Raw genomic sequence first — 18,656 nt, 5'->3', positions numbered from 1 at the left:
AAAACAAGTGGTAATATTGATGAAGCAACAACTGGGCCAAATGGAAATATACATGAAAGACAAAAGGTTTATAAATAATGAATATGGGTTTGAGGTAAAAGAAAAAAGATGGTACATCTAAAAATTTGAATAGACTGCAGAAGGAAGAGGCAGAAGGAAAGGTTACTTTATTCCCCTTAAGAGATTTCCCAGTGGTTTCTAGGGATGAGACCTTTCAAGTAAAAAAGTGTAAGAGATTTACACCTGAACACTTAAGAGTCCATAAACAAGAGAATTTCTGCTTTTGTATATGAACCAAATTAAGTAATCAAAGAAATGAAGAGAGCCACTAATCTGTTTGATCCATATTATAATGATTTTGCCCTACTAATGAAAGAACTTTTGACTAAAATGGAAAGGAATAAGTTCATAGATGAAACTAGGTAGGATCCCTTATTAACACCAAGGACACAAGATTATTATGACGCAGATATGAATAACAAAGCCCAATATGACATGATGAAAGATACCAGACAAGCAATACTAGATGTTATGGGTAGATACACTAAAATGCCAAATGTTTGTTCTAATTTTGAGGGAATAAAACAAAAGGCTAATGAAATTTCTACTACATTCCTTGATTGCATTACTGAAGCTGTTGAAACATAGCTAAACGTGCATGTTTTGGAGGAGGGAACAATTGCACATATAAAAAGAATCTTTGTGGATTATGCTATCCCTAAAACAAAACTCTTCTTTAAGAATAATTATCTAGATTGGGAGGAGATGGAATTAGAGTATATTAGAAGGAAGTTAACATACATATGCACATATACTAAGGACAAATATGAGGAAAGGTATGCAGTTATAGAAGATCTAAAAAGAAAATTGAAAGAAGCAGAGGGAAAAGCAAGAGATAGTGAGATTAAAGAAGTTAAGGCAGTGGCTGCATTAAGATCCATGAGACCTAATAATAATGATTACAAACCTAGGGACAGCAGATCAGGCCCCCAAAGAATCTTTTTATGCAATAGAGTTGGTCATTTTGTCAGGGAATGCAGATACAGAGGTCAGTTTTCCAGACAATTGAACAAAAATGTAGGATTTATTAGACAGAATAATTATAACAATAACAATTGGAATAGCAACAATAATAATTGGAACAATAATAACAAAAACACCTGGAATAACTACTCATGAAGGAATAATGGAAATACATATCAGAATGCTTGTTGTCAGGGAGCTCAAGCAACAGATCTAAACACTATGCAGGACTGGGTTAAGTCTGGAACAAGGCCTAAATATAGTTGGGTTGTTAAGGGTGATCAGAACAAAGGGGCTTGTTCCTTATGAAGGTTTACCCAGTGTTCTTCTGTATTTGAATTAAGGGAAAATAGATTGATATTAAATGAAAGTGAGTGTCATGGTAATAAGGTTAATGAATATATAAATGATGTGATTGAATCAAAGGCTAATGTAATTAGTGTTGATAATTGTAAGGGGAATGAATATTGTAATGTAAAATTAGTAAAAAAAAATTCTAAAGATTGTAAAGTAAAGGTAAAGAGTGACGAATGTCAATTAGATAATGATAATGTAATTGTAAATGAGAGTAATGATACCAAGGTGGAGAATATAAGGACAAAGGAGAATAGCGTAAAAGCAGATGATGGTGTTGACGATGTAAAATCCAGGGAATATCATGCAGTTCAAGCAGATGTTAACTTGGATGGACAGGAAATGACTGAGCTTTGTACTGATATTACTGTGCTTGCACCAGTATTGGAAACTTTTCAACCTCCAAAAAGTACAGAGCCATATGTGTCTGTTACTATAGGAGCTCAGATATATGATATTTTGGTTGATACTGGAGCCAGTAAATCAGTTTTGCAAAGTATTCCTAAGAATTGTAGAGTGGTTGGTACAATGGAAGTTATAGGAGCTACTGGTAAACCAAAAAGAGTAGGAAAATTACAACATAAAATGATTACTTTAGGTCCTTTATCTGTGGAGCATGCATTTCTTTGTAGGCCAGACTGTCCCATGAATCTTTTAGGTAGGGATTTATTATTTAAATTAAGGGCAACAATCCAATGTGCTGATACTGGTGATATATCATTACATCTACCAGAAGAATCTCTGAAAGCTTTTCCATTGCTGTTCTTAGATTCAGTCAGTACAGAGGATGATTTGGATTCTATTTATCCTATACCTGAGGATATCCCTGAAGGTTTATGGTCAAAGTCTTCCACAGATGTAGGTCTATTGAAATCAGCTATTCCTGTAAGGGTAAGGATTAAGGAATGACCAGTTCCTTGTGTTCCTCAATATCCCTTAACTGAAGAAGTAATAGAGGGTATCAGACCAGTCATTGAATCTTTAATCCAACAAGGGATCATAATACCTTGCTTCTCAGAATATAATACACCTATCCTTCTAATAAAAAAGCCAAAGCTAGATCAAAATGGCAAAGTGGTATATAAATGCATATAGGATTTAACAGCTGTAAATGATTATGTGATAAAGACATATCCTTTCTTTGTTAATAAACTCATTTATTTAAGTGTGTTTTCCCCTTTGTATAAACCTTTCCCCCTTTCTAAATTCCCAAAATCATAGCTATCCCCTGAGACTTTAGAGATTGCCCCGGACCTTGCTCTGACTCTGGCACAGTGTGTGGTGCAGGGGAAAGTGATCAGCTTATGCTTTGATTAATGCAGTTTTGCCCCCTTATAGAGTGGGAATCCCCAAACATGGACTACCTTTAAGGTTTGTGGGAGAGCCCCTTTATTCATCCAGTTTTGATTTCTGTCCTTTTGAGACACTTTGTAATGATTGGTTGTAAGGAGATTCAGAAGGCCCCTGGTACTATGCCACCATTTTGGCTCTGTCTTCCCAAGTTACATTTTAATCTAGGTTCTATGACACTTGCGACTGTGTTGGACAGTTCTCCTGTATCAGATTACTATACCACTCTGTCATTTCTCCACCCTGCTTTAATAATTGATTATAACAACAAGAATAATTTAATCTAACATTCTTCAGAGATATGCATTCCTTCATTCAATGTCACTCATGACTAGAAGGGGGCAACAGAAGAGTACATGTTTGATCAAGACAAAGGAATCAGGTAGAATAACAATCAGAGAGTAATTTTATGTCAAGAAATTTTTATATTTGCCAAAATTCAGAAACAGGGGAGATGTGATGTGAAAACCATTTTGAGAAGAATTAAAGGAAAGAGAAATGTAGATAGGAATATGACAGGCTGCTAACATAGTTTGAGAAATCTGATAAGTAATTGATATAAATTACAGAACTGAAAGAGAAACATTTTATTGTAATAAATGACACATATTAGCTATACTGCTCTCTGCTGAAAGTTGAACAATTGATACATGATTGATTTAATAACAGTTTAATATTAAGACTAAAAAAAGTTACTCTTCTGGTTTTCATTTTGGTAGACAAGGGAAAAATTTGGGGGGGGGGAATAAAAATATCATTAAACATTTATTAAGTACATAATATGTATCTGGCACCTGGTTAGAACTTAGGAACACAAGGAGAAAAAATGAAAGATCTCTAGTCCTCAAGAATTTTATATTTCCTAAAGGTGAACCAAATGGGCACATTTAATATAAACAAAATATGTACAATGTAGTTTTGGCGAAGAGGCACCAGAAATTGGGAGAGATCTTGAAAGGCCTCATGCAGGAGTGGGCATTTGATCTGAACATTTTAGGAGGCAGGAGGAACTCTAAGAAGTAGAGGAGAGGAAATGCATTCCAAGCTGGTGCAAAGACACAAGGATGGGAAGGAGAAGGCCAGATGTGGAAGAAATAGCAAGAAAGTCAGTACAATTTCAATGAAGAGTGAGTGAACAGTAATATAATAAGACTTTAAAAGTTGGGATGTGGCTAGTCAGATGGGGAACTTCAAATTCTAAAAAGAGGAGTTTGTATTTGACCCAGGGGTAATAGAACTCACTGGAGTTGATTGATCAAGTAAGCGATATGCTCAATCCTGTGCTTTAGGAATATGACAGCTGTGTGTAGCATGCACTGGTGGATAGCGTCAGTTAGAAGCAAAAATGCAAGAGATATTGTAAAGGTAGAATCAATGAGACTAGCAACTAGGTGGATTTGTAATGAGTAAAAGTGATGAATCAAAGATACCTGCTATTATAAACCTGATTGATTCTAAAGATAATGGTACATTCTATACAAATAAGGATAGTGAGAAGAGATGTGGGAAGTTAGAGAGAGATAGAATGAGTTGTATTTTGAACATTATTAATTTTAAGTACCTATAGGACTTCCAGTTTGTTAGTTCCAATGGGCAATTGGTGAGATGGGTTTGGAAATGGGAAAAGAGAATAGAGTTTGATATGTACATCTTGGAGTAATTTCCTTGGGAAAATTGAACTCATAAGAACTTATGAGAGGAGAGGAAATGAATAGACAGAAGAGGAGGGGAGAGGAAAGAAAAGAAAGATGATAGAAAATTATCTTGAAATAAAAATGCAGTTAGATAATAGGATATGGAAGATGATGCACACAAGGAAATCAAGAAGGTCTGATTAGACAAGTAGAACTAGAAACAGAAAAGAGTACTGTCATCAAAACTTAAAAAGGAAAAGATATCCATTATGATATGTTGATCAACAACATCAAAGGTTGCTGAAAGGAAAAAAAAGATGGGGATTAAGAAAAGGTCATTGGATTTGTCAATAAGAGATCATCAATAAGTCAAGATAATTATTTTGGAGGGAGAAATTTCTATTGTGTGATGAGTTTAGAAAATAGTTTGCAATCATTTTGAATGTGAAAGAAGAGGAAATAGAGAAAATTAATGTAAAGAGGGGGGATTTGTTTATTTTTTACTTACAAGTTTGATTGGAAGGAAGGAGAGCTACAAGATGATAGTTTATTGATGATGGAGATGTAGAGGAAACAATAAGGAGACTTGGAGCCAAGACAACCTAATGCTTTGAATAGTCAAATTACTTGTTAAACAACAAACAGGTAGTAAGTATAGAATTAGTATTTAAATCCAGGTTATCCTGGTTCACTTTTTATCTTCTGTGCCATGCAGACTCTCATAAGATAAAACCTATCTGTCCAAAATGAATTAAAATGATCTCTTGCAAAATACATGACACTAGGGGAAAAATATTTTGATGTAATTATTGAACTACTCTTGATGATCTCTATGGAATCTTGGTAAAAAACAAGGTGCTATGGGGCAAGAAATAGGTTAATATTTTCAGTTTTCTTTTTTCAAAATAGATTAATTCACATTAAAATATATTGACTAGCTTAACATCAATCTCTGATAAATTTCTAAAACAGATCATTAAAAATGATCTGTGGGAAAATAGAAAGGGAGGTGGTGATCACTAAAAGCCAGCACTGATAATTCAAAATCAGCTATTCTAAAATTGATTTATTTCCCCCCTTTAAATATAGGGTTTCTATACTAATAGATAAGGAGAATGCTGTGGAAATAATTATAACTGAATTTTCTTAAGCCTTTTGATAAAGTCTCCTGATATATCTGGGGGAAAGATGGAGTGATATAGGCTAGTTGATTTGATAATTGTGGATTTGAAAGTTCACCCAGGACAAATTTGGCATAGTGAAAAGAAACTTGAAATTGACAGAAGAACAATTAGATTTAAGTCAGGATGTTGATAGTAGTTCTATGTCCTTGGGCCAGTCAGACTTTTGCTCTAAATTTAAATTTCTCTTAATTCTACATTCTTAGTTTCTTCATCTATATGTAAGTGACTTCAATAAAGATAAATGTCAGAAGTGGCAAAAACAGACACTAAAATGTAAGTGAGAAACTCACATACAAAGGAAGAGTCCCATACTTTAGAAATTAAGCAGGGTTTAAAGAAATTAATTGCATATGAAAAGACATCAGAGAAAATGAACTCAGCCCTACTTATTTGCATAAGACCCAATAGGATTCTGGGTATTGATACTGGATTGAGCATCTTAATAAAGGAAGAGGACCTTACTGAGCAATTCTGAAGAACTGTCCAATAGGACAAGCTATCTCTCTCCCACTTTTTACATGGAGATGAAAAACCTGGAGCAATCAAAGGGGATGAGGCTAAACATCATTGCTTTTGCTAAAAAGAGCAAAGTAACATATTAGCTGAAAGGAGCAACCTCAGTGTCATCCTCATTTATTCCCTTGTACTCATCCTATGCATTTCATCTGTTACCAAGTCTTATCTTTTCAATCATCATAATATCTCTCTTATACATCCCCTTCTTTCAACTCATATATGCACTCCCCTGGTGGTTCTACTATCCCTGGACTCTTTTCGTAGCTTTCTGGTTGGTCTCCTTGCTTCAAATCTCTCCCTACTTCGTCCCATTGTCAGCTGCTAAAATCATCTTCCTAAAGTGCAAACCTAACCAAGGCTTACCCATTTTTGCCCACTCAGTCCACTTCACTGACTCTCTTTTATGCTAAGAATCAAATATAAACATTTTGGATGGCTTTTAAAGTCCTCCACCAACTGGCCCCTTCCTACCTTGCATTCTTATATTTTACTTCTCACCAGGTACTCTATGAGCCAGTGTCTCTGGCTTTCTGATCTTCCTTGCTTGTGACACTTCATGTTTTGACTCTGAACCTTTTACTTGTTGTTTCCTAAGCCTGGAATACTTTACCTTCTGATCTCTACTTCCCAGCTTCCTTGAATTATGGTAAGACTCAGTTTAAATGTCATATCATCCACAAGTCCTCTCCTTCCCCATCTCCCAAACTATGGCTGAATGTCTTTCCTTCATCTCCATTTTTACACTGCATAAATCTTGTATTCAGAAAGTTATTGACATGCTCTCTTTCCTATTTGAATTTGGGTTCCTTCAGAGCAGACAACATTTTTAAAAAGTTTCTTTTCTTCAATATCCTCAATCTTTTTCAGATTGCCTGCTACATAGTAATTGCTTAATAATGTTGTGTTGATTAATTCTTTGAGATTGCAGCTGCCTATTAAAGAGCAAGTCCAGGCTACAGAAGATCTACTAGTCTAGAATTCAAGCTCAGTGACTGAGAGACCTTTGTGATCCAGTCTGACAAAAGTTTCCTGGCAACTGATCCTGTTGAACATCAGCCAAGTCCAATGAGAATGCAGGTTTGGAGACACATCATCTGTTTTACTTAATTATTATTGGGCATAATATGGGCAGAATATTAGCCCATCTGTTTGAGATGCATTATCTGCAAGGTATCAGCCAAGCAGAAAAACAAATGGACTTTTCCATCACTGATGTCATATCCTATAAGGACCTTGTGATATTCCGCTAAATAATGAAAAAAATCTATCATGGACCCAAAGTTCCAAAGTTAGGGACTAAATAGGCCGTTGTGCACTCTCTCTATATGTGCATCGGTACCATTGTACTTTGTGCCTAAGCTCATATGTATATTTGTGAGAAAAGTTCTCCCCATAGTTTGGAAGAAATGCTCATATCTACTAATCATTTTTAAGTACTGAGTCTACCGGCTAATTGCAAAAGATAAGCATATTGGTGGGGGCTCATAAATGACAGTTTTAGTTTGAGGAGCATGGCCATTTGTAGTGTTGTCCCTAGAATTCTCAAAGTAATTTTCTGGGAAACCCAAACTTTGTTCCAATGTGGATTGGAAGAATAAATCCAAAGAGCAGATTATATGTAGAGTGAAAAGTTTGTACAAGATTTCCTCTAAGTTCCCTTCTGGCTCTTTCTTTAATCGCTTAGAAACAAAGAGCATTGTTTCATATGTAGATGTCACCCTGAAATAAATTGCCTAATGGAGTGGCATAGAGTTCAGAATTTGGCCTTATAATGGACAACAATTATATTAGTGATGAGGCACTGATTATGTTTATCAAAGAGCTTCTGTGCATGCAAAATAATTTAACTCTTCAGTTTAATTTACTTCCACCAGAACAATCTAGATTTCTTGGTGATGTTCAAGACCCAAATAAGTTTTACTTTGTTTAAAAATATATTTGCCAAGGTTGAAAGATTTTCTACATCTGTAAAAATTGTGACAAATATCTATCAGTTCATAGGTTTTTAAAAATATCATACAGCAATTCATATGAAATATGATAATGGGTTTGTTTACTATTATCATTAACTGGGCTATTGTGGATTTTGGGGATTTTGGTACTTCTTTGAATGTGCATTATCTACTGTATTACTGTTTTATTCTGAAAATCATTTTGCACATTTGCCATCATTAGCCACTGTGTGGTTCATGGCCAAGTTAAAAAGGAAATAGATCTGATGTTTTGGTGAGAAACCTTTGTATTCTACCTCTCCTTGGCTGACATAATGTCACTGGTTGTAAACTATTTTTTTTATTTTTAAAATTTTTTCATTATTTTTTTCCTTGCATGTGCAATATAGAATTAAAGTTTTCTCTCCTTTTTTTATTTGAAGCACATGCCAATAGTATTGAGAATATTTTTCTTTAACTTTTTATTTTGCAGTACTATAAGTTTAAAATACATTTGTTCTAATATTCATGCATACCAAAAAAGCTTTAGACTATAAAAATAATGCTATTTATTGTTTAAAAAATTAAGGGACTTTGCTTAATGATTCTACCTGATTACAGAGGAAAGGAACATGCAAAAGAGCCATTGTATGGTGATAAAGAAGCACAGAGCACCTGCATAGTGCCTATGGAGCACAAGCAAAGAGACCAGATACCAGTGGGATTGATGTAATTTTGAGCCAAGACAAGAGGACATGAACTTGTTTGGGGTTCAAGGTTGTGGCTGTTTTGACATATGTCAGAGGTTGGACTTCCTCTGGGCTACATTCTATCAAGCACTTCATTTTCACTGCCATCTTAGCTCCCATTGGCTGCTAAAATCTAGTCCCTTTTCTGTCTTTCATGATGTGGCAAACTTTCTGTAGTCCTGGCTACTGATTGGTTAAAGGCATAATTGTTTAAATCATTTTAATTGGGCCCAGATTCAAGGACTTATCATAGATTTGTTTTTCCTTTACTTAGATTTTTCTAGACATAAGACTTTGATTTTTATATTTTATCCACAAGTTATTTTTTCTTTTTTGTTTAGATTTCTTTTGTATTTTGTATTTTCTTTTGCAAATTGATTCATATACCTCATAACTCAGCCATGTATCCCTGTATCCTCCTCAGAGGGGAATGCATTATTATTTTCCTCAGGAGGGACTTTGTTATTGTTGTGAACTTTGACTTGAATTTGAACCTAATTTAGAATAAGAGACTATCTCCCCAAATCCAAAAGGGTAACCTTTTGGATAAGGTGCCATGAAGATGCCTGCCGAGACCATACACTGCACCAGAAGATCCAGAGTGAACTTTGGGATGTGAATTGAACTATGGGGGGTTGAAATTCTTTTGTTTTGGATGGATATTCTTATGCTAAAGGGGACTGCCCCCAAATTGGCTTTTTCTCAACCTAGCAATCATTGGTTTGTTCTTTTTCCCTTTTATCTCCAAATTATTGTAATTTAAAAGTTGATTAGGTTAAATGATCAACTGGGGAGGTGAATCTTTCAAATGATCATGGGGGAAATGTATAGTTAGAAATTCCTAAACTTCAAAAATAAACTACATTACCCAAAATTCTTTTCTCTATTCCCTAAAATCCTTATCCCTTTTCTTGTGTCGTGTTTTGTGTGATTGTATGTAAGTGGCTATAACTCCTCCCTCCTCCTCTTTTTGACCTGAGACTGGGCTGAGTTCAGGCAGTTCTTTTACTTTATTATTAATAAAAATTTATAAAATATAATAGTTATTGATTATTAATTTTTAAAACTCACAGCTTTCAAAACACTTTATGGACATAATATTCTTTGAACCTTACTATAATTATATCAGATATATTATATTCTATTAGGATCCATATTCCCCCTTTACTGTTGAAAACAATGAGGCCCAGAGATGTTTGAATTTACCTATGATCACACAAATAGTAAGTGCTTGAGATGGGATCTGGTACCAAGTATCTCTTGTACATATTGTATTGATTTGTATGTCTTCATGGACTCTTTGATAGAATGCCAGCTTCTTAAAGGCAATGGCTATTTTTTTTCTTCTTCTCATTTGGATCCTTAGTTCCTTGCCCAATGCTGGGGACAAATTAGTTTATTTCTTTCATGAAAATTTTTTGAGTGAATGAATGGTTGAATTAAAATCCAGTTCTTTTCCTAACATACCATGCTTCCTTCCAAAGGATGATGAAATAGGATTAAAGAAATGATAAGAAATTTAATAGCTATAAGTATAATAGTTCTATGTGGATGAAATAGTCAGTTATACAAGTATAGCACTGGAGAGTTATGGATATAAAAATGTTTGTGCTAAAAAATAATCAGGAGTTCTATTAGACTACAAGCTTATAAATCAATAGTGTCATATGTCAGTCTAAAGAGCTAGGTCAGTCAGATTACATTACTAGAAATATAAACTCCAGATAAAGAGAAGTACATGTCCTGCTGTGTTGTGCCTCATCCAGGGGATCAAATCCAGGTCTTGACAATTCAGAGAGCAACAAGAGGGGGATGATCAGAATGAAGAAGGTTTCTCAATTAACCCATATGAGAATTGTATAAAGGAAATATTTTGCCCTGGGAAAAGAAAAGGTCTCTTTCCAGCTCTGAGTTCTTTGAAGTTTAACTTGTTAATACCTAGGGTTCAGGTTAGATTATGTCAATAATACCTGAAGGATTTTCATGTGTAACGTGGGTTACACTTGCTCTGCGTGGCCCTGGAAGATAGCACTAGGAATGAAAGTTTTGCTGGTAGATAGACTTCAACTTCAGAAAAAAATATATTCTGAGAATCAGAATCTGAAATCTGAAGGTTTTCCAGAGAAAATTGGATGACCATTTTAGTGGGACCCTGTGAATTAGTCTCAATTCAACGACATGAACTTCAATGTCACAACTTTAAGGCAATACATTGTAATACTAAGTGATTCTTTATGATACAATGTTGAGAGTCAAAATGTGTAAAACCGAAAACATCACATTCTTGGATTCTTGAATAAATATAACTTTCACAGAGAATATATGTGAATACAAAAGGATCTGTGATCTCATCAGCTCAAAGAACCCCCTCTGTGGCAATTAACTCTACCAATGCAGTTCATAACTAGTTCAATTCAGTAAACAAGTCCTCATTAATTACCAAAGGTAAGTAAGCATTTAATTGATTTGATTGTGGTCACACAGCTTGTAACTATCAAAGGTGGAATTTGTACCAAGTACTTCCTAACTCTAGACCCAGAACTCTATCCATTACATCTCCCTGCCTGTCACAGTCAACTTATTAAAATTCACTTGTCATTGTATGGTTAGATTGTAAATGTTAAAACTGTAATGGAAGCAAATTATAGTTTGGTAGAATATAGCGTCACCAATCATTAAAAAATAGTGAATTTTTTTTTATTTTAAAAGAGGATAAAAAAATAACAAAGATGACAGTTTTATGACTGAGGCTTCCCCTTCCCCATTTTTAAATGGGATAATTTGAAATGAGGATGAAATAGGAAGGACTGTATGTTGAATTCAACCATCCCAATCAGATTATTGGATAAAGGTAAACTTGGAAGTTTATTGGAAAAGAAGCTAATTTTAAAGGAAGTAGATAGAGTGGAACTCTATCTGTTCACTGTGTAATAGAGAAGCGTTGTTGAGGCTTTGATAAGAAGTAAGACTGTATTTCTTTTTCTTTTTTCTTTTTTAAACCTTTACCTTCCATCTTGGAGTCAATACTGTGTATTGGCTCCAAGGCAGAAGAGTGGTAAGGGCTAGGCAATGGGGGTCAAGTGACTTGCCCAGGGTCACACAACTGGGAAGTGTCTGAGGCCAAATTTGAACCTAGGACCTCCCGTCTCTAGGGCTAGTTCTCAATCCACTGAGCTACCCAGCTGCCCCCTTATTTCTTTTACATATAGAAATACTTTTTGCCAATTGTTTTTGACATTTTAAAATTCAGATTTTTCTCTCCTTCTACCCCCCTCCAACTCCCCAAGCAGTGAATAGTCTGATATTGGCTATACCTGTACATATTACCTTAATTCTCATGTCATGATTTAAGACACATATCACACATACAAGAGAAATCTCATGAAAGAAATACAGTGGAAGGTGGCATACTCTGATCTGTACTCAAATTCCAATAGTTCTTTCTTTGGCTACGAATAGCATTTTCATTGTGAGTCTTGTGGTTATCTTGGAGAATTGCTTTTCTGATAATGGTTTAGGCCTTCACAGTTGATTATCACATTATACTTCGGTTACTGTACATATTTTCTTCTTGATTCTGCTCACTTCACATTGCATCAGGTCATATAATTATTACTCATCATGTTCATCATTCCTTATGGCACAATAGTATTCCATTATAATCATATATCACAACTCATTCTTGCATTCCCCAAGTGATGGATAATCTCTCAGTTTTCCTTCATTTGTCACTACTGATAACATATTTCGGTGCAGGTAGGTCCTTTTATATCTGGTTTCTTTGGGAAATAGACTCAGTTGTGATATTGCTGGCTTTTTAAAGGGTAGACAGTTTTGTGGCTCTTTGAGTCAGGTTCCATATTGTTCTCCAGAATGGCTGTATTACTTCACAGATCCACTAATACTGTATTAACATTTGAATTTTCCCACATCCCCTCCAACATTTATCATTTTCCTTTTTGGTCATGTTAGTCAAATTGGTATGTGTGAGGCGATATTTCAGAGTTGTTTTAACTTGCAATTCTCCCATCAATAGCGATTTGGAGCATTTTTTTCATATGACTATAGATAGTTTTAATTTCTTCTCTGTTCATATCCTTTGATCATTTTTGCATTGAGGAATGTTTTGTATTCTTATAAGTTTGACTCCATTCTCTATATATTTGAGAAATTAGGCTTTTGTTGGAGATGCCTGCTATAAATATTTTTTTCCAAAACTTTTCCCCTTCTAATCTTGGTTGCATTGATTTTATTTGCACAAAATATTTTCAATTTAATGTAATCAAAATTATCTATTTCATTTTTGTAACATTTTATATAGTTTGGTCATGAATTTTTCCCTTGTCCATATTCTTACAAGGAAATGTTTCCATGTTCCTCTAATTTGTTTATGGTGTCACTTTTTATTTCTAGATAAAGTAAACCTTTATCCTAGTGTATAATATGAGATGCTGTTCCATGCCTAATCTCTGCCATTCTCCTTTTTAGTTTTCCTAACAGTTTTTGTCAAATAGTAAGCTATTTCCTCCAAAACTTGGATCTTTGATTGTATCGAATACTAATTTTCAATAGACATTAACTGCCATGTTTTTGATTGCCTCATGTATACTGCTGATCCACCACTCTATTTCTTAGCCAGTACCAGATTGTTTTGATGATTATCTTTGTACAATATAATTTGATACCTGGTACAGACAGGCTTCCTTTCTTTATTTTTTCCATTAATTCCCTTGATATCCTTAGGCTTTTGTTATTCCAGGTGAATTTGTTATTTTCCTGGTTCTATGGAATACCTTTGTGTTACTTAGATTGGTATGGCACTGAATAGATAAATTAATTTAGGTAGGATTGTCATTTTCACTATATTGGTTTGGCCCATCCAGGAGCAATAAGTGTTTTTCCAATTGTTTAGGTGAAGAGTATTTTGTAGTTGTGTTCATAAAGTTGCTGGGTTTGTTTTTGGTAAGTATACCTCCAGGTATTTTATATTGTCTAGTATTCTTTTAAATGGAATTTCCTTTTAAGTCTCTTGATATTGGATTTTGTTGGTGGTAAATAGAAATGCTGATGATTTATGTGTATTAATTTTGTACTTTGTGCCTTTGCTGAAGTTGTAATCATTTCTATTAGTTTTTAGTTGAATTTCTAGGATTCTCTCTCTATATATATCATATCATCTGCAAAAGTAATAACTTTGTTTCTCCACTGTCTATTCTAATCACTTTAACTTCTTTTTCAGCTCTTATTACTCTAGCAATCCTCTAGTGAGCATTTCTAGTACAATATTAAATGGAAGTGGTGATAAAGGGCAGCCTTGCTTTATACCTGATCTCATAGGGTTTGTGACATTGAAATAAAGGGTTACAATTATAATGAACAGTATCTAACCAGAAAAAAGTTTTGGGGAAGTGCCTCATTCTTCATTGCCAAGATAACAGAAAATTGGTATAAAAGATTGAATAACTATTATCAGCTGTCATTGATAGCTGGTTTGGTTTTTCTGAACTGATTTGTTTTCCTCATTCTTGTTTTAAAAAAAGTCTTTGTTACAGTGTCATAGTAGAAAGGAAGTATATTTAAATTATTATATTATAAAAACAATAGGCATCATAAAAATGATTCAAAATAAAGACATAATGGACAACAAAGACAAAAAAAGAGAGCATCCAGCTTCTAATCAGCAATATAAAGACAAAGGAATAAAGATTAACAAAAATTTCTACTTTTTTAAAATGGGAAAAAATGAAAGAGAAGCTTTATTTATTTTTTCATTCATTCATTCATTCATTCATTCATTCATTCATTCATTCATTCATTTTGTTTCCATCCAAACCACCATTTTCTGTTCAGAGATCCTTGATATGTTATTTTAAAGAAAGGAAATGGTTGAAAGTCTCCTCCCTCTGATCCAATCAGGACAAAAGTAAGAACTCCATCAGGACTTTCCCAAAACAAATCATATCTGTCATTTACCTACCAGCTACTTAAAAAAGATAGCCAAGTCCAGGTTCTCCTCTGATGACTGAAAAGAGCTGCTGGGTTCTTCATGAGAAAGGACAATATAAAAGGGCAGATGAGGGTGCCATTCTACAAGCCAGAATGGAGAGTTGAAATGAGTTTGAAAATTTTAATTCTTATTTAAAACATCTTGCTTGGATATCACTTTTGCTCCTCTGTTATAAATTACTACTGGATGTTACTACTTAATAATTATTATTTTTAAACTAGTAGATATCAATGGAAAAAAAACAAAGGGAAATGAAAATTACATAATCAGCAACCAAATTGTTTTTTTCTACACACATTTTACTTCCATGTACACATATGTGAGAGAGAAAGTTACAAGTTTAGAGATTTTACTTATTATATTGTATGAAAGCTAACCCTGACCTTAGCTAAACTTTAAAAGGTTATTTGAGAAGTTACTCAGCTGACACTTTAGGCTTATCACTTTGAAGCTGTTACAGAGAAAAGGATACAAATCATGCTTGAATACATCGGTTGTTTGTCTTCTTACTGCACATTCCATTTTTTCCCTTTCTCATATCCTTGAACTCTTTAATAGTGGGAGCATGCTTTGGCCACAATTACTATAAACCTGTTCATCTTTCTTGATTCTCTTTGCTGACTAATTATTTTCATTCAACCACATTCTGCTTATGTCTCTGACCTTCATTACTTCCATTGTGTCATGGAATTCACATCTTTTTTTAAACTCTTACCTTCTGTCTTGGAATATATCAATTCCAAAGCAGAATAGTGGTGGTAAGGACTTGGCAAATAGAGTTACATGACTTCCCCAAGGTCACATAGTTAGGAAGACAGATTTGAACTCAGGACCTCCCTCTCCATAGGCTTGATGCTCTATTTACTAAGCAAAATAGCTTCTCCTTTAAGATATTGGAATGATTTCCCATTTCCTCCAGCTCACTTTATTAATTAAGAAACTAAGACAAACAGGGTTAAGTGACTTGCCAAGGGTCACACAACTAGTGTTTGATTCCAGATTTAAACTCGGGAAGATGTCTTCCTGACTCCTGGACTGGCACATTATATACTGCTCCACCTAGCTGCCCTTGGCATTCATTTGGGCAAAATGCTTCATGTTTGCTTTTGGGAAGAATTCTCAGAAATGCATCCCTCTCTTCCTATCTAATACCTTTTATATCCCTTCTGGGCAGTTTACTTTTTTTAAACCATAACTTATTATTCTTATTGTTCTTGTTAACTCCTTTCAATTGTATCTGACTTTTCCCGACCTCGTTTTCTTGGCAAGGGTACTGGAGTGGTTTGCCATTTCCTTCTCCAGCTCATTTTACAGATTAGGAACTGAGGCAAACAGGGTTGAGTGACTTGCCTATGGTAACACAGGTAAGGATATGTCTGAGGTCAGATTTGAACTCATCAAGATGAGTTTGCCTTATTCCAAACACAGTGCTCTATTCTCTGTGCCACCCAGCCGCCACTAAACCATGACTTGGTCCTCCCAAGTTTCCACTCCTGTTCCATGCTGCCTTTGAGCAATCCCTCTACCACTTTTATCTTTTTGGACTTCTCTAATCTGATTCACTCAACCAGACCTAATTATGAAGGGAAAAATGGGAATAAATCATACTACTTGTTGAGGAGATGCAAAGCCAATGATTAATTTTAACAGAGTAAATTCTGTCATTGTTTTCATGAAAACAGTGAATCAATTTAAAACTAAATGGATACTGTTTACAATTATAAGATAGAAATAATAATAGAAGCTCCAAGCTGGCAGAGACCAACCTAGACATAAAGTATGTTCATCTTCCCAGTAAGACTGTCTTTGCTCTGAATTGAGAGGATATTTATATAGTTGTTGATGACAAAGACCATCCAGACTAATGATCTTATTATGCAGAAGCCAACTAAGGTGACTCAGCCAAGGTCATATGGTATGCAAAAGCAGAACTGGACCTTAAACACAGGTATCCTGATTGCTAATTTTGTATTCTTTGAACTTTGCATGGTGATCTTTGTGTATCCCTAGAAGATCTGAGAGAAGCATATAATCATTGCTTTGTAATCCTTGGCTAGAATAGCTTGGTAACTTCCACTACAATTTCTGGGATCTTTTAGATGCCAAGAAGGAAAAGAAATGCAGAACTGAGATAGATAGTTCATCAGGTGTTCGCTGAGGACCTGGAGCACTTAGGGGTCTTTTCCAGATTTAGGACACAAAGTGTCTGGCCACACAGACAGTTGCTCCTCTGTGCCAATAAATGTCTACATACATATACTTATGTATGTGTATATATATATATATATATATATATGCATATATATGTATAGTTCTTTAAAGTTTTATTTTTAGCAACAACATCCCAGTATTATTCATACCAGCTCATGGTTTCCTGATCTGAGCACTCCAATGCATCATTAGAGGTAGAAAGAACTTTAGAGAGCAACTAGTTTGGCCCTTTATTTTACAGATGAAGAAAAAGAGTCGCAGTGATGTGAATTGCTTGTCAAAAGACACGGTCCATCACTCATCTCCTAAGTTCAAACTCAGCTCTCTTTTTGAATAATGTGCTCTACTTTGAGGAACACTGTAGCAAGAGGTTATATTTGATTAAAAGAGTAAGTCCCTGGGAAGCAGCTGGATGGCTCAGTGGTTTGAGAACCAGACCTAAAGATGGGAGGTCCTAAATTCAAATCTGGCTTCAGACACTTCTTAGGTTTGTAACCATGGGAATTCACTTCACCCCCATTGCCTAGCCCTTACCACTCTTCTGCTTTGGAACCAATACACTGTAATGATTCTAAGACAAAAGTAAGAGTTTTTTAAAAAAGAAGACTAAGTCCCTAAGGGAAGCTAGATGGCTCAGTGGTTTGAGAGCCAGGTCTAGAGATGGGAGGTGCTGGGTTCAAATCTGGCCTCAAACACTTAGCTGTGTGACTCTGGGCAAATCATTTAACCTCCATTGCCTGGCCTTTATTACTCTTCTGCCTTAGAGTAATCTAAGACACAAGGTAATAGTTTTCAGTTTAAAAGATGGTAAGTCCCAAGGTATAGGGGAATGCTGAGGTGTTGTGGGGAGCATTTGTGGCAAGAAGTAGGAGGAATGACCTCTGAATATAAAGGATATCCCCTATGATGATGTGCTGGGGTCAGAGGGGGAGTGCAAGGTTGAATTAGAACTGGCTGAATAGGAGGAATTCAAGTGATATGAAATACTAATTCAGTCATGAAATACTTATTGAAAATTACCATAGCCACTGATAAGAAGTAAGTCCTCATATACAACAAAATAATTATAGCAGCCTTTCATGTAGGAGCAAAGAATTGGGAAAAAAGACCAACAACTGAGGAATGGCTCAACAAATGGCAACATCTGAATTTAATAAAATACCACTGTGCCGTAACAATATGGCTAATATAGAGAAACATGGAAGGACTTAAATGAACTAATTTACAGTGAAGTAAGAAGAGCCAAGAAAACAATTGACACAAGGACTAAAATAATATAAATGGAAAGAGCCACCACAAAACAATCTAAGAGAATACTGCAAAATTAGAGAGAATGATCATGAACTCAGAGAAGAGATATGAGAAGACAATGTCTCCCCTCTACATTTCTTGCTTCTTACATAGATTGTCATACAGGTATGTACTATTTTTATGTTGTCAGACTTTCCCTTAATGTTATTCACTTTTGCTCATTTTTCTTTTGATATTTTCTTTCAAATTTATATACATACATGAAGACAGCACTATGTACACTGTAAGGGGGAAATATGTACATATGCATATATGTTTTAGAAGGGAATCAGAGAAGTATAGATAACACTAAAAATAGCAGTACAATTATTTTTAAAAGAGAAAAATGACCATAATCACAAGTTTTGTGGGAAAGGAAAACTCATTTATTTTGTTGTTTTAAATGT

General features: G+C 34.8%; 1 protein-coding gene and 1 long non-coding RNA gene across 5 annotated transcripts in view; one reads left to right on the top strand and one right to left on the bottom strand.

Moving 5' to 3' along the window:
- The window catches only part of LOC103092851 (uncharacterized), a 50,601-nt gene that overhangs the window by 29,679 nt on the left and 2,266 nt on the right, over positions 1–18,656 (bottom strand). For all 4 annotated transcript variants that reach the window (XR_008917916.1, XR_008917915.1, XR_459738.2 and 1 more), the window contains exon 3: positions 14,719–14,828. This is a non-coding gene — a long non-coding RNA (uncharacterized LOC103092851). The remainder of the gene's footprint in view (positions 1–14,718; positions 14,829–18,656) is intronic.
- CTNNA2 (catenin alpha 2) overlaps positions 11,066–18,656 on the top strand; it is a 1,548,366-nt gene continuing 1,540,775 nt past the window's right edge. Inside the window, exon 1 of the mRNA XM_056824737.1 lies at positions 11,066–11,186. The gene's annotated coding sequence lies outside the window, so the exon portion shown is untranslated. The remainder of the gene's footprint in view (positions 11,187–18,656) is intronic.

Source organism: Monodelphis domestica, chromosome 1 (genome assembly GCF_027887165.1).
Source record: "Monodelphis domestica isolate mMonDom1 chromosome 1, mMonDom1.pri, whole genome shotgun sequence".
NCBI classification, from domain to species: Eukaryota; Metazoa; Chordata; class Mammalia; order Didelphimorphia; family Didelphidae; genus Monodelphis; species Monodelphis domestica.
This window is presented reverse-complemented; position numbering and strand designations above follow the sequence as displayed.